The sequence below is a fragment of the Cupressus sempervirens genome, chromosome 8 (genome assembly GCF_028749045.1).
Source record: "Cupressus sempervirens isolate cs-2001-9-10 chromosome 8, ASM2874904v1, whole genome shotgun sequence".
Classification (NCBI taxonomy): Eukaryota; Viridiplantae; Streptophyta; class Pinopsida; order Cupressales; family Cupressaceae; genus Cupressus; species Cupressus sempervirens.
Window position 1 is genome coordinate 569,324,831 of NC_143125.1, and position 11,874 is coordinate 569,336,704.

Genomic DNA, 11,874 nt, shown 5'->3' on the forward strand with positions numbered 1-11,874 from the left:
GAAAGATCCAAGATTTCCTTCCCAAAGAAAGAGGTCATAATATAGTTTATAGACAACATGGTGGCTAATTTACAATGTTTAGAAGAAGAAGTTGATCCCAGTATCCTACTTCTCCTAGGATTTTTTTTATTACATAAAGTTATCCATTCAGAGTTCAAATGTTCATCATGTTAAGAAGTAGTCGCTAAAGTATTAACATAGATGATGAGACTAGATGATAGCAATGGTCCAAAAGATGAACTCGGAGAGAATCAAAATCTTATAAACATATCTAAATTTGTGGGAAAGGTTGAAGATGCAATTGAAGATCTAAATCTATCATATAGTGATACCTCTTTAGATGGTTGAGGTTTGTCTTCTGCTCCACAAGGAATAATCAAAATTCAAAGAAGAAGATAGTACATGAAAGGTCAAGGATGGAGTTTAGTAATCATTCATCCAAAACCCAAAGTGGATGAAATTGAGGAATTGATAGGGTAAATTCACGATGAACAAGAAAAGGATACACTCTTGGTATCAAAGAATAACAATGGAAAATAATCAAGTCTACCCCATGAAATGCTATAGTGGGTACCTAAGAGATAATCTTTTCAGGCCCAAGTGAAAGAGAAGGTAAGGATGAATAAGCATAAGGTTAGAAAGCCCAAGGAAGATCCAATTCAGACACTTCACTTCGATGGTTCCAAATGTAAATTAGGAGCTAGTGCAAGTATTGAGTTGATCAACCCAAAGGTAAGTCTTTGTACATAACATATCCATTACAATTTAGATGTACTAATAATGCTATAGAATACAAAGCATTTATCCAAGGACTTCTTTCACATTGGAGAAAGAAATCACAGATCTCATAGTTGAAGGAGATTCTCAATTAGTTATAAGACATGTGATATCATTATACTCCTGCAATGATAAGAGGTTGCTTGCTTATAGAAAAAGAGTATGGAATTTAATGGATGAGTTTGAAGCTTTAAACATAAAGTCCATTCCAAGAAGGAAAAACATGATAGAAGATGCTCTTGCTATTTCAGCTAGCACATTACAACTAGTCAAAACAATGAACTTGAAAATATTTCCATTGAATTCATTGTTGCTCTATCTATTCTGGACAATATCAAAAACTTCCAAGTCTTTCAGGATGATCAACATATACTCAAATTTATCATGTTAAATAACCACTTTAAAGGGAAAGAATTTGATGACACTCTAGATGATAAACCTAAGGATGATGAACTTGAAGATGAAGATGTGATCCTAAATCTAAAAACCAACACTATTCCTAAGGGAATGGTTAAGTTTGAGCACATTTTTGATTGTGATGAATTAGTAATTAACAAAATAACGGTCAAAGAAAATGGAATCAAGGAATGTGATTTGTACAATTTAGGTATTGACGATGATCCTAGAATGGCAAGGATTAGGAAGGTGTGCAATGTACAAGAAAGGGAAGATATGCTCAAATAACTTATAGAGTATAAGGATGTCATTTCCTAGAGCTACAAAGTGCTAAAGATGTATGATCCTAAGATTATTGCGCATGACATTCCATTGAAACTAGATGCGAAGACCTGTTAATCCTATCATTGAACCACTGATAATGAAAGAAGTTAAAAAGTTACTTGATTCCAAGATCATCTTCCCCATTTTCCATTCTACATGGGTGGCTAATTTGGTTCTGGTATGGAAAAAGACTAGAGAGAATCTTCTTTGCATGGATTTTCATAACTTGAACCTTGCATCTCAAAAGGACAACTATGCTTTACCCTCACTAGATGAGGTTCTGCAAATTGTAAATGGTTTGAAGATGATGTCTTTTGTAGATGGTCATTTAAGATATAATCAAGTAGGTTGATGAAGAAGATAGACTAAAGACAAATTTCATGACTAAATGAGTAACTTTTGCCTATAGAAGAATGTGTTCTGGGTTGATTAATGTAGGGGCTACATTTAAATGAGCCATGGATGAAGATTTTAAGGGATTGATAAACAAGTGTATAGTCATCTAGATGGATTATTTGACTATCTTTTCAAAATATTGAAGTACTCACTTTGCTGATTTAAGATAGGTATTCAACAGGATCCCTCAATCCCAAGAAATTTTCATTTGGGGTTACTAAAGCAAAGCTCCTAGGTCATATAATCTCTGAAGAAGGAATCTCCATCGATCATGAAAGAATTGAGAATATTTTGAAATTATCACCACCTCATAGTTGAAAGGAACTTAAGTCTTTCTTTGGGAAGATGAATTTTATGCAAAAATTCATAAGTGGATTTGCAAAGATAGTTCATCCCCTTAATGATTTTCTCAAAAAGAGAGCTAAAATAGAATGGGTTCTAGAGATTAAGAAATAATTTTGGGATATCATAGTTCCACAACCCCAGTATTGGTAAGTCCAAATTATCTTTTGCTTTAGAACAATTTTGTGCTAAGATTCTTACGCAGAAAAAGGAAGATGAAAGACCCATTGCCTTCATGAGTTGCCCTCTAAAAAATGTAGAGTTAAATTATTCTAACCTCAAAAAAGTATCTTTTTCCTTAATCAAAGTAGTAAAGAAGTTTCAACACTACATACTAAGAAGCAAGGTATATGTGATTGTGCCTGATTCAATAGTTAAGACATTGCTAATGCAAAATGAATTTGGTAAAGGACAAGGGAAATGGATGGTGATCCTTCAAGAATTTGACTTAGTAATTCAACCCATGAGGTAAGTCAGAGGTCAAGTATTACCAAATATGATAGTGGATAACCAAATTGAAGATGAAAATAAGTTTAGATTTGATGGTGAAACATATGTGAAAGATCAGAAGAAGATTGTAATATCTCAAGTTGATATTGATCAGGGTGTAGTAATAGATGTCTAGTACTAGGACATTGTTTATTATTTTTTACAAAATTAGTATCCCAATTGGATGAATAGTTCATAGTATAGAGGACTTAAAATGAAGTGCACACCCTACATGCTACATAGTAAAAAAATTATGTAAAAGGTACTATGAAGGGATCTACTTGAAATGCTTGGGATGTGAGGAAGTAAAAGAAGTTCTAGAATAATTTCATTATAAGTATGGTACAGGGCATGGTTCAATAGAAGCAACTGCTCATATGATTTTAAGATTAGGTTATTTCTAGCCCATGATATTCAAGGATACTTTTGAGCATGTGGGAACTTGTCATATTTTTTAGACAAGTGCTAATAGAGAAAGACATCCTGTGATGCCATTACAACTAGTATTTGAGATACACCCCTTCACAAAGTGGGGGCTTGATTTTATTGGTCTAGTCAATCCACCATCATCAACTAGACACACTTTTATTCTCACAGCTACTAATTACTATATGTGCTAGATAAAAGCATAGACATTCAGAAATTGCACTGCTAAGGTGGTTATAGACTTCTTAGAAGAACATATCATTACCAAATTTGGGATGCCATTCTCCTTAGTGTGTGATCATGGATCAGCTTTTGCACTAGTATCCCTAACTTAATGGGTATTGGAAAATCAGGTTATTATCAAGTTCTCTTCAAATTATTATCCATAATGGAATATGGTAGCTAAATCTACGAATAAAAACTTGATCACAGTAATAAGACATTTGTTGAAGGAGAATCCTAAAGATTGGCATACATAGCTCAAATATGTGCTATGGACAGATTGAGTCAGGGTCAAAAATGCTTTGGGGACATCTCCATACTTTCTTATTTATAGACATGAGCCAATATTCTCACCTAATCTTAGGATTCCTATTTTGAAATTCATGAGTGGTTATGCTAAAGATGTTGACAAAGTACAAATCAGATTGATGAATCCTTTAGAGGTGGATGAAAAATGGATAGCTACTTTGGAACACATGGCTAAACATCAAGTTGTCATCAAGAGGTGGTTCAAAAATAGGGCAATGATAAAATCATTCAAAATATCCGACCTTGTTCAAGTTTGGTATTAGGTGAAAGAAAAGCTGGGCAACCACACTAAGTTTCAATGCTTGTGGATTGGTCCCTATCAAATCACATAAATTCTTGGAGAAAATATATTTAAGTTGAGTTCCTTACAGGAGGAATTGGTCCCATTTCCAATCAATGGGAAATTTCTAAAAAATTACTTTGAAGCCTAAAAGATGCAAAAAAATAAAAATAAAAAATAAAATAAAATTCTACAATTGTGTTTATTTTCTACAAGTGTGTTTATTTCTGCAAGTGTGTTTCTTTTCAGTTTCATTTTTTCTTTTAGTCATGTGTTTTCTTTCAGTCAGGCATTGTTTTCAAAGTTTCTTCAGTATAGGGGGTAGGTGCACTCTAGGTTTTATCTTGACATATTTTATTGACTACTCTTTTTGGTTCTAATTTTCAAGAAGAGGTATTTCTTTGTCAAAACATTTTGATGATTATGTGTATTATACCAACTGAGGAATGGATGTTACTTGTAGTAATAAGTGACTTTCAATCTTGAATTCAAAATTGAAAATCAACAAGTTATTGACACTTTGACAATTTAAAGATCAGTTCTCTTAGGTGTTGTCAAACTAGGGTTGAAGATAGCAAGGAACGATCTAAACCCCATTGGTTCAAATAGAAGGGTCTTCTCTAAGGAATTGCTAAAATAATTGTTTGGTGTGAATTTCTAAAAAGCTTCTTTAAAGAGGAATGCAAGGGATGTTCACAAAAAACCAAATCCAAGAAATAAGACTAATGTCTTGGCCATAAAATTTAAGCATGGTCAAGATACAAAAAGAAAATAAAAGAAAAGAATGGTGTTAAGAATGAAGGATTCTACAAAGTTTGAGAAAGACAATCTAATTATACAGATATGCACTCTAAATAAGCTATCCACTATCAAAGAATTTCTTCATCAAAGAATCAAATGGTAACATTATGAGATACATGGAGCAAGTATTCAAAAGATTCTCCTTGTCTTCAAAAGAAAAAAGTGACAACCTGTTAAGAGCCCTCAGAATTGATTCTCTCATCTAGTCAGACAAAGGATTGACAAACAAATTTTGTGAAGATCCCCAACTAATGGATTGGATGGGGTAGAATATTATTTCCAAGTTGTCAAATTTTTTTGGTATGACTACATCCTGAGATGTCAAAGGAAATAGATACACTAAACACACACTAAACTTAGAGATTTTGGATCTTGAGGTCTTAACTATAAAGTGACCCAAAATACACCTAGAATATTTGGGATGTAGTTGGTGTTTGACATATATCAAATGAAATTTTTCTAATGAAGAAATGCCTTTGTCATTTATTCCTTTTGTTGAGGCTATTTATTGTGGTTCCACAATGCATGCCCCATTTCAATTGAAAATGAGGACCCCCTACTTTCTTTTTTTGGATTTTTGGATTCTTAGTCCAGGGTTTGAGTCCTTTTGAGGTTTTATCTAGTATCCTAGTTCATGTCTAGGTCTTGACTAAGAAGCCTACTTAACAAAAATTAGAGTTTTCTAGGGAATAGGCCTATTTTGTAAAGAAAAGAAGCACACTAGTGCACCTCAACTGGTGTAGTGGTGCACTAAAAGTCAGAGAGTGAGACATTTGCAATGTGCAAGTACATAGAATCCAAGTGACCTAGGGCCTATATAACCCTTTCCACCCCTTTCTCTTCCACACTAATTTCACTCTTCATTTGCTTATCTTTCAAACTCCTAGCTGCAACACTACACCTATCTAGGTGGACCATCTCTAACCCTCCTCTTGCAAAGCACAAACACAAACAAAGTTTAAATGTACAAAATAAGGTGCACAATAGCACACCTCATGAGGTGTGTTGGTGTGCACCTTATTCTCTTCATAAAACTAGAAAATATAAGAAACCTTCAATAAAACTAATTAAAAAACCCACATAAGGTGTGTAGTAGCACACCTCATGAGGTGGGCTATTGCGCACCTTAAAAAGAGCTTTTAAAAATTTACCCAAGTGAAAAATGAGGTGTGCATCAGTGTACCCCATACAATAGAATTTGATAACAAAAAATAAAATGGGGCACATCAAGCTCACCTATTAGGTGTGCCTAGTGTGCCAATTTTATTTTTTGCATTCCAAGGGGTCAAATAAGGTTTTTGAGGTGTTTTCAAACAACTAGCTTTTAGGGCTTTTGTTTGTGTTAATATAGGGTATTAATTAATCAAGATTTCTTCAATTATGAGCTAATGGACATATTTTTGTGTAGATATAATGGTGTCTTCATCATCCTCCCTTCTTCAAAAGATGGCACCAAACAAGTTTCAAGATGTTCCTATAGAATCATGGTTTTAGGATGAATATTTAGAGATTCGAGACATAGATTTGGGACACACGGATTTGAGCGAGTTCTTAAAACTATACAACAAACTAATGATGATACTTGTAGAGCATTTTGTTCCTAAAGAGAGGGTAGTCAAGAGCATAACAATAGAGATCATTCTTGATCTTTGACCCAAGAACATTGAAAAAGTGTTCCATCTTCCATTGGTAGAACAATTCATCAAGTTAACCTATCACCAAGCTGAGAGATGGTATAGGGAACATGTGGAGGATGCTCCTGATATCATTCAATCCTCATACCTAATTGAGAAGACTCCCCTAGGATGGAAAGCTGACAAAGTGGATATGACATAGGGATATATAAAGGAAGACATTGGATATTTCATCATATTATTAAGTAGAGTTATGGGTTTTCCAGCATCAGGGCATCTTAACATTTGGATGGTGCATATTATTGAGACCATCAGGATGGTAAAGATGCCACTTGATTGGGTCTCTACTCTTAGTGAGAATTTGAGTGAGCAACTAGTGGTGGTAAAGAACAATAGGAAATTTAATATGACATCATACTTGGTGTACTCATTAGCCACGAGGGCAAAAAATTATCTAGGGCTCTACACAAGGGGTAGTATAGAGGATAAAAATGCATGGCCTTATATTGTATATAATTAGCTACTGAAGAAGAGGCTTTCACAAAAAAGAAAATAATATAGAATTGTAAATGATGCTTTTATATTTGCAATAATTTGGTTCATAGAAGGGGATTATGTGAAAAGAATATTGGAGGAGATAGCTGCATAGATATCACTAGTTAGATCTTATTATATCCAGTTGTAGATATTTATCAACCCTAAGAAGCTCCCTAGATATCCTAGTGATAGACTTATTCTCCTAGAGATCTTTTGACAACTCTTGTCTGCATATGATAGAATTAGAAAGTAGAACAAAACATTTTGGATGTAGACTATGACTATAGGACCTTTTCAAGTGGATTAGAGACAAGAGATTATATCTTTTGAATGTCAATGGGATCAATATCCCTTGGAAGAGTATAATTATCCATGGCCTTATTTTGACAATATTGGGAGAGTGCAATACTTAGCGGGTAAAACATTGAAACATGAGGATGCAGTTGAAGATCACTAGATGAATAAAACAGACAAATGTGATGTCTGTATAAGGAATTATTGTAGGATGAATATTTATCTAGCAGAGAGGGCTTTAAAGATAAAGATCCCATTAAATATTGTGCAAAAAGACTTAGATGAGCCGCTAGACCAATTATTTAATAGGGATAGGATTGGGGAAAGGCCTATCACGAATGTCGAGATAGAAAGAGAAGAAAACTCAGACATCGACCATAAGGTGAGGTACATCATTAAATTGGTGTGAGATTGGATCAAGAAACCATTCAAACTTTACCTAATTCCTCAAATATTAATCTTTCATTCCCAAGCTTTCCTGGCCAAAGGTCAAGGAGCAAAGGTCATGGTGCCTATATTTATAGCCCAATCACCAGTAAGACTAGAAATGATGCACCAACTTGATATACTAGTTGGATATTATTAGGCTCAAAAGGGAAAAAGTAAGGAAAAAAGGAAGAGGAATTCTCCTCAATAAGTCAAGCCAAAAGAGGGAGAAATTCAGACACCTCCACAACAAGGAGAGGAAAGTGTATAAGGGTCAAAAATGTAGAAGCTATAAAATCCTTGGAGGAATCCCAAATGCTACTAGCTACACCAAGCCAAGAGGAAAGAGAAACTAAAGTACAAGGGGTTTCCCCACCTCAAAAAATAGAGCAAGCCTCCCCCTCTACACCTAAAATAAGAAGATCAAGACTCCATTCAAAAATAGGCAAAAGGTGATCAAGAAACTGATTCCTCTCCCCTTAGTTCCTAAACCAATTCTAGAGGAAGTAGAAGAAGAGGGTGATGAGGAGGAAGATGATAATTTAACATTGAATAGGAGAACTCAGCTTACTAGAGCTACAAAGTTAGAGAGGAGAGAATTTCTGAAATCACATTGCCATCTATCCATGATGAACCCATTCAAACTACAACATTAGAAGATGAGATGCAACAATGGATAGATGAGCAATATGTGGTTGGTACTGATGTCTTTCAAATGTTAGATTTTGACTTTATGCCCATGTGTACTAAGTTGGTTAGGGATAAGATAAGAGACACTCCAATTAATGAACCTTAATAGGATGATTGTTCAACCAAATCACAAGGACCTAAGGTAGTCCTATCATCTTAGGTACAAGTCACATTTCGTGTAGACAAGGGATCAACTACCCCTCTTCCTCTAGGAATAGAGGCAAAATAGGTCCAATAAGAACATGAAGAAGAGCCACAATAAGTATCTAATGATGAAGTTTTAGAAGAAGGGTAGATAAGTGAGAACCCTTAGCAAACTTCCCAAGAAACAAAGGTGAGAACTATGGGCTCTATAGATATAGAGATTCCTAGTACAAATCTCTTACAAAAAAAGAAGACTCTAGAAAGGGTGATAAGGGGAAGGGTATATCTGAGTTAATTCCTTCATCCTCAAAAGGTAAATCCCCAGTATGGCATATCCCAAGGTGGTTGGGGAAAGGGGTGATAAGAAATAAGAAACAACAATTCACCACCAAAGAGGAGGATAGAATGGAATTGATATAAGTTTTGAGGAAACCTAAATTACCACCAAGGGATGCATGAGCTTTAGCCTTCATCATGAGTGATCAGAGCCATGACTTGTTTGCTCATGTAGCTATCCTTCCTCTACAATCAAATGTTTAAGAATTGACTCCAAGGGATTATCAAATCTAGGAAGTTATGCTTTGGGAAGCCAACCTTGGAAACTGCAAAGTTGATGGTAACAATAGTGATGAAGGAAGTGTTTAGGAGCCTAGAAAAAGATGGGGTGGAATTGATAATACTTTGGCATCAAAAAAAAATCCTAAAAGGATATATGAGAATTTTTTTTGGTAAATTAGATCCCACAAACCCTAAGAAAACCTTAAATGTGGCAATTGAAAGAAGGGATAGAAGTTTGATACAATTGGACCCATTTTTGAGAGCTTTTTAGCAATGGCGAGAAAGTTTTGAGGAGAAAGGCATTTTAATTATTCAAGGAAATATGAAGTTATTACATGTTATACAAGAGAATTTGGACAATCTAGTAGCTATTTTGAATCAAGATTTTGGTCTTATGGATGAAGTGCATACCTGGGGGAAAGATTTATAGGAATTACAAGAAATCAAAGGCCAAAGGTATCATATGCTAATGGGTATATATATACAGCCGAGGAGTTAGATAAAATAGATTATTGGATTGAAAATATTGTAGATGGTAATAAAGTAATAGAGCCATCACATACAAAGATTCATAGGCTCAAGGACCAAGCCCAAGAGAAAATTTTGGAAACTGAGAAGCATTATAGTGATGCATGTCTGGACATTTTTGAGGATGATGCATAGGAAAAGATAATACTAGTAGAGGTGGTAGTTGAGAAATTTTAGAATTTTTTTGATGAAGTTTCTAATGATGAGGATATTTGAAAAGCTTTTAGAATGGAAGAGGCTTTATTAGAGCTTGATGTAAAACTCAAAGATTTTATAGAAACCCTATAGAAGTGGATAACTATAGGCAAAAAGTAATAGACAAATATAACACCTTAGATTTATCAGATGTGGCTCAAGTCATGGATATAATCAAGAAATTCAAGGGAAAATAACCAAACATAGCTCTGGTGTACTTTTTGAAATAGTGTCTTGGTAGATTTTGAAGAAGTTAGAGGTGCACTGATAGTTAAGTACCAGTTCCTAATTTAGAGGTTTCCATACATCATAAGTGCATTTTGATAATAGTTTAACTTAGATAGATGCTTAGTGAAGATGGAGCTTCTATTTTTGGCACTTCCAGACACTCTTACGTTACTAAAGGCTTTCTCTTTCTTATTTTCTCATGCTTTCTTTATTTTATGACATATAAAGTCTCATGCATCCAATTAATGATATAAAAATGGACGGAGTCTTACATAGCACCAGTTAGATAGATAGTTTGTACATAAATAGATTTGTTTTATTAGTTTAAAAGTATATGATTAAAAAAGATATCTCTCACTCTCAACACAAATTGAGGAGAAGATTTCTTATAAATTTTGGATTGTAATATGTAATCAAGGCCACTGTTATTTTGCAATAATAATATGGTTTTGGTGCTTGCAGTTGGAGTGCAGTGATTCTTGCCTAAGTGTGTTATATTTTATGGATGTATGTTCATGGAATGTAATTGAGCCAAGCATTTATTGCATTATTTTTTGTTGTGTGATCTTTTAATTCTAGTGTTTGCTATAATTTTATGAATTCCATTGATGTACTTAGTTCAAGAAGAAATCATCATCTTGTACTTGCATGAGTGCACTTTTCATGGCCTTGTGATCTGATGAAAAGTGAAACATCTTATGGTTATTGAATTCCCCATCAACAATTGCATTAGTGGAATTAAGGAAGCATTATTCCTACTTTCTTTCATTACCTATTAGTCTTTTTGAAAGCTTAACTCATAGACACATAATTTCTATGGATTATGTCCATTAAGATTTTACTTTCATGTTATTTTCTTAAACTTCTTGTCACCTTATCTTCATTATTTTATTTACTAAGCCCTTGGCTAAATTAGGAATTCATACAGTTGCATTGTTAGATTACATTCATCATAAAAAAAAGTACAAAAATACATTTCTTTTTGTGTGTTTACTCTTTTGAAGCAACAAATAGATTCTACATCTTATCCAAAGTTGTCATAACCAACAAAGGCCTCCTCTTGAACATTCACATTTATCTTCAATTGAGTGGATTCTAGTAGGTTGCAAGATCATCCAGAACTTTGGAGTTGATCCTTGGATTATCTTTTCAAGGGAGAAGTTTGAAAGGATTCCTATTATTAAGTATCATGCAAAATGATAGCTCAATAGAAGTGACACTAGAAGGAGTGCCTCTTGACTTTCAAAATAGAAGAAATTTGTAAACTTCAAAATTCTACACTTTTTCTTAAGTTCAATTTTTTTTTGAATTGTCCAAGATTTTGAAGTGCACTACTACACTAGTGCGCTAGGTGTGCTAAATTCTATGGTGTGCCTTATTTGTGAGAAATTTTACATTTGTAGAGATACACTTTATCCTTAGTTGATGAAAACTAGAGGATCTTGATCCAGAATCCCCATTTTAGTGTGCTTTAAGATCTTCACCAAGTGCACACGAGTTTCTCAAGCTTAGCCATTTTCACAAACCTTATAGTGACAAAGGAATCCCTCAAATTCTACCACTTCCACTTAACATTTCATCATATTCTTTAGCTCCACCTCCATAGTAACCACATAGTGGACCAACAAATATCCCAATAGTTCCACCTTTGCAACAATCACCCCTTGGTCCACCAAATCCTCTGATGGTGTTTTTTGCAAATGTTGTAGACTCATCAATCAACTTGATAGGTGTACTCAATGACCTTCCTACGAATCTTGAGAAGTTTTTCCCAAGGTTTATCTATGGAGAGACATGAACTACCAAAGATCACATCAATGTTTCCAAGGAAATTTTTAATTGAAAGTAGATTGCTAATGAAAATGTGGTTCTTCACTT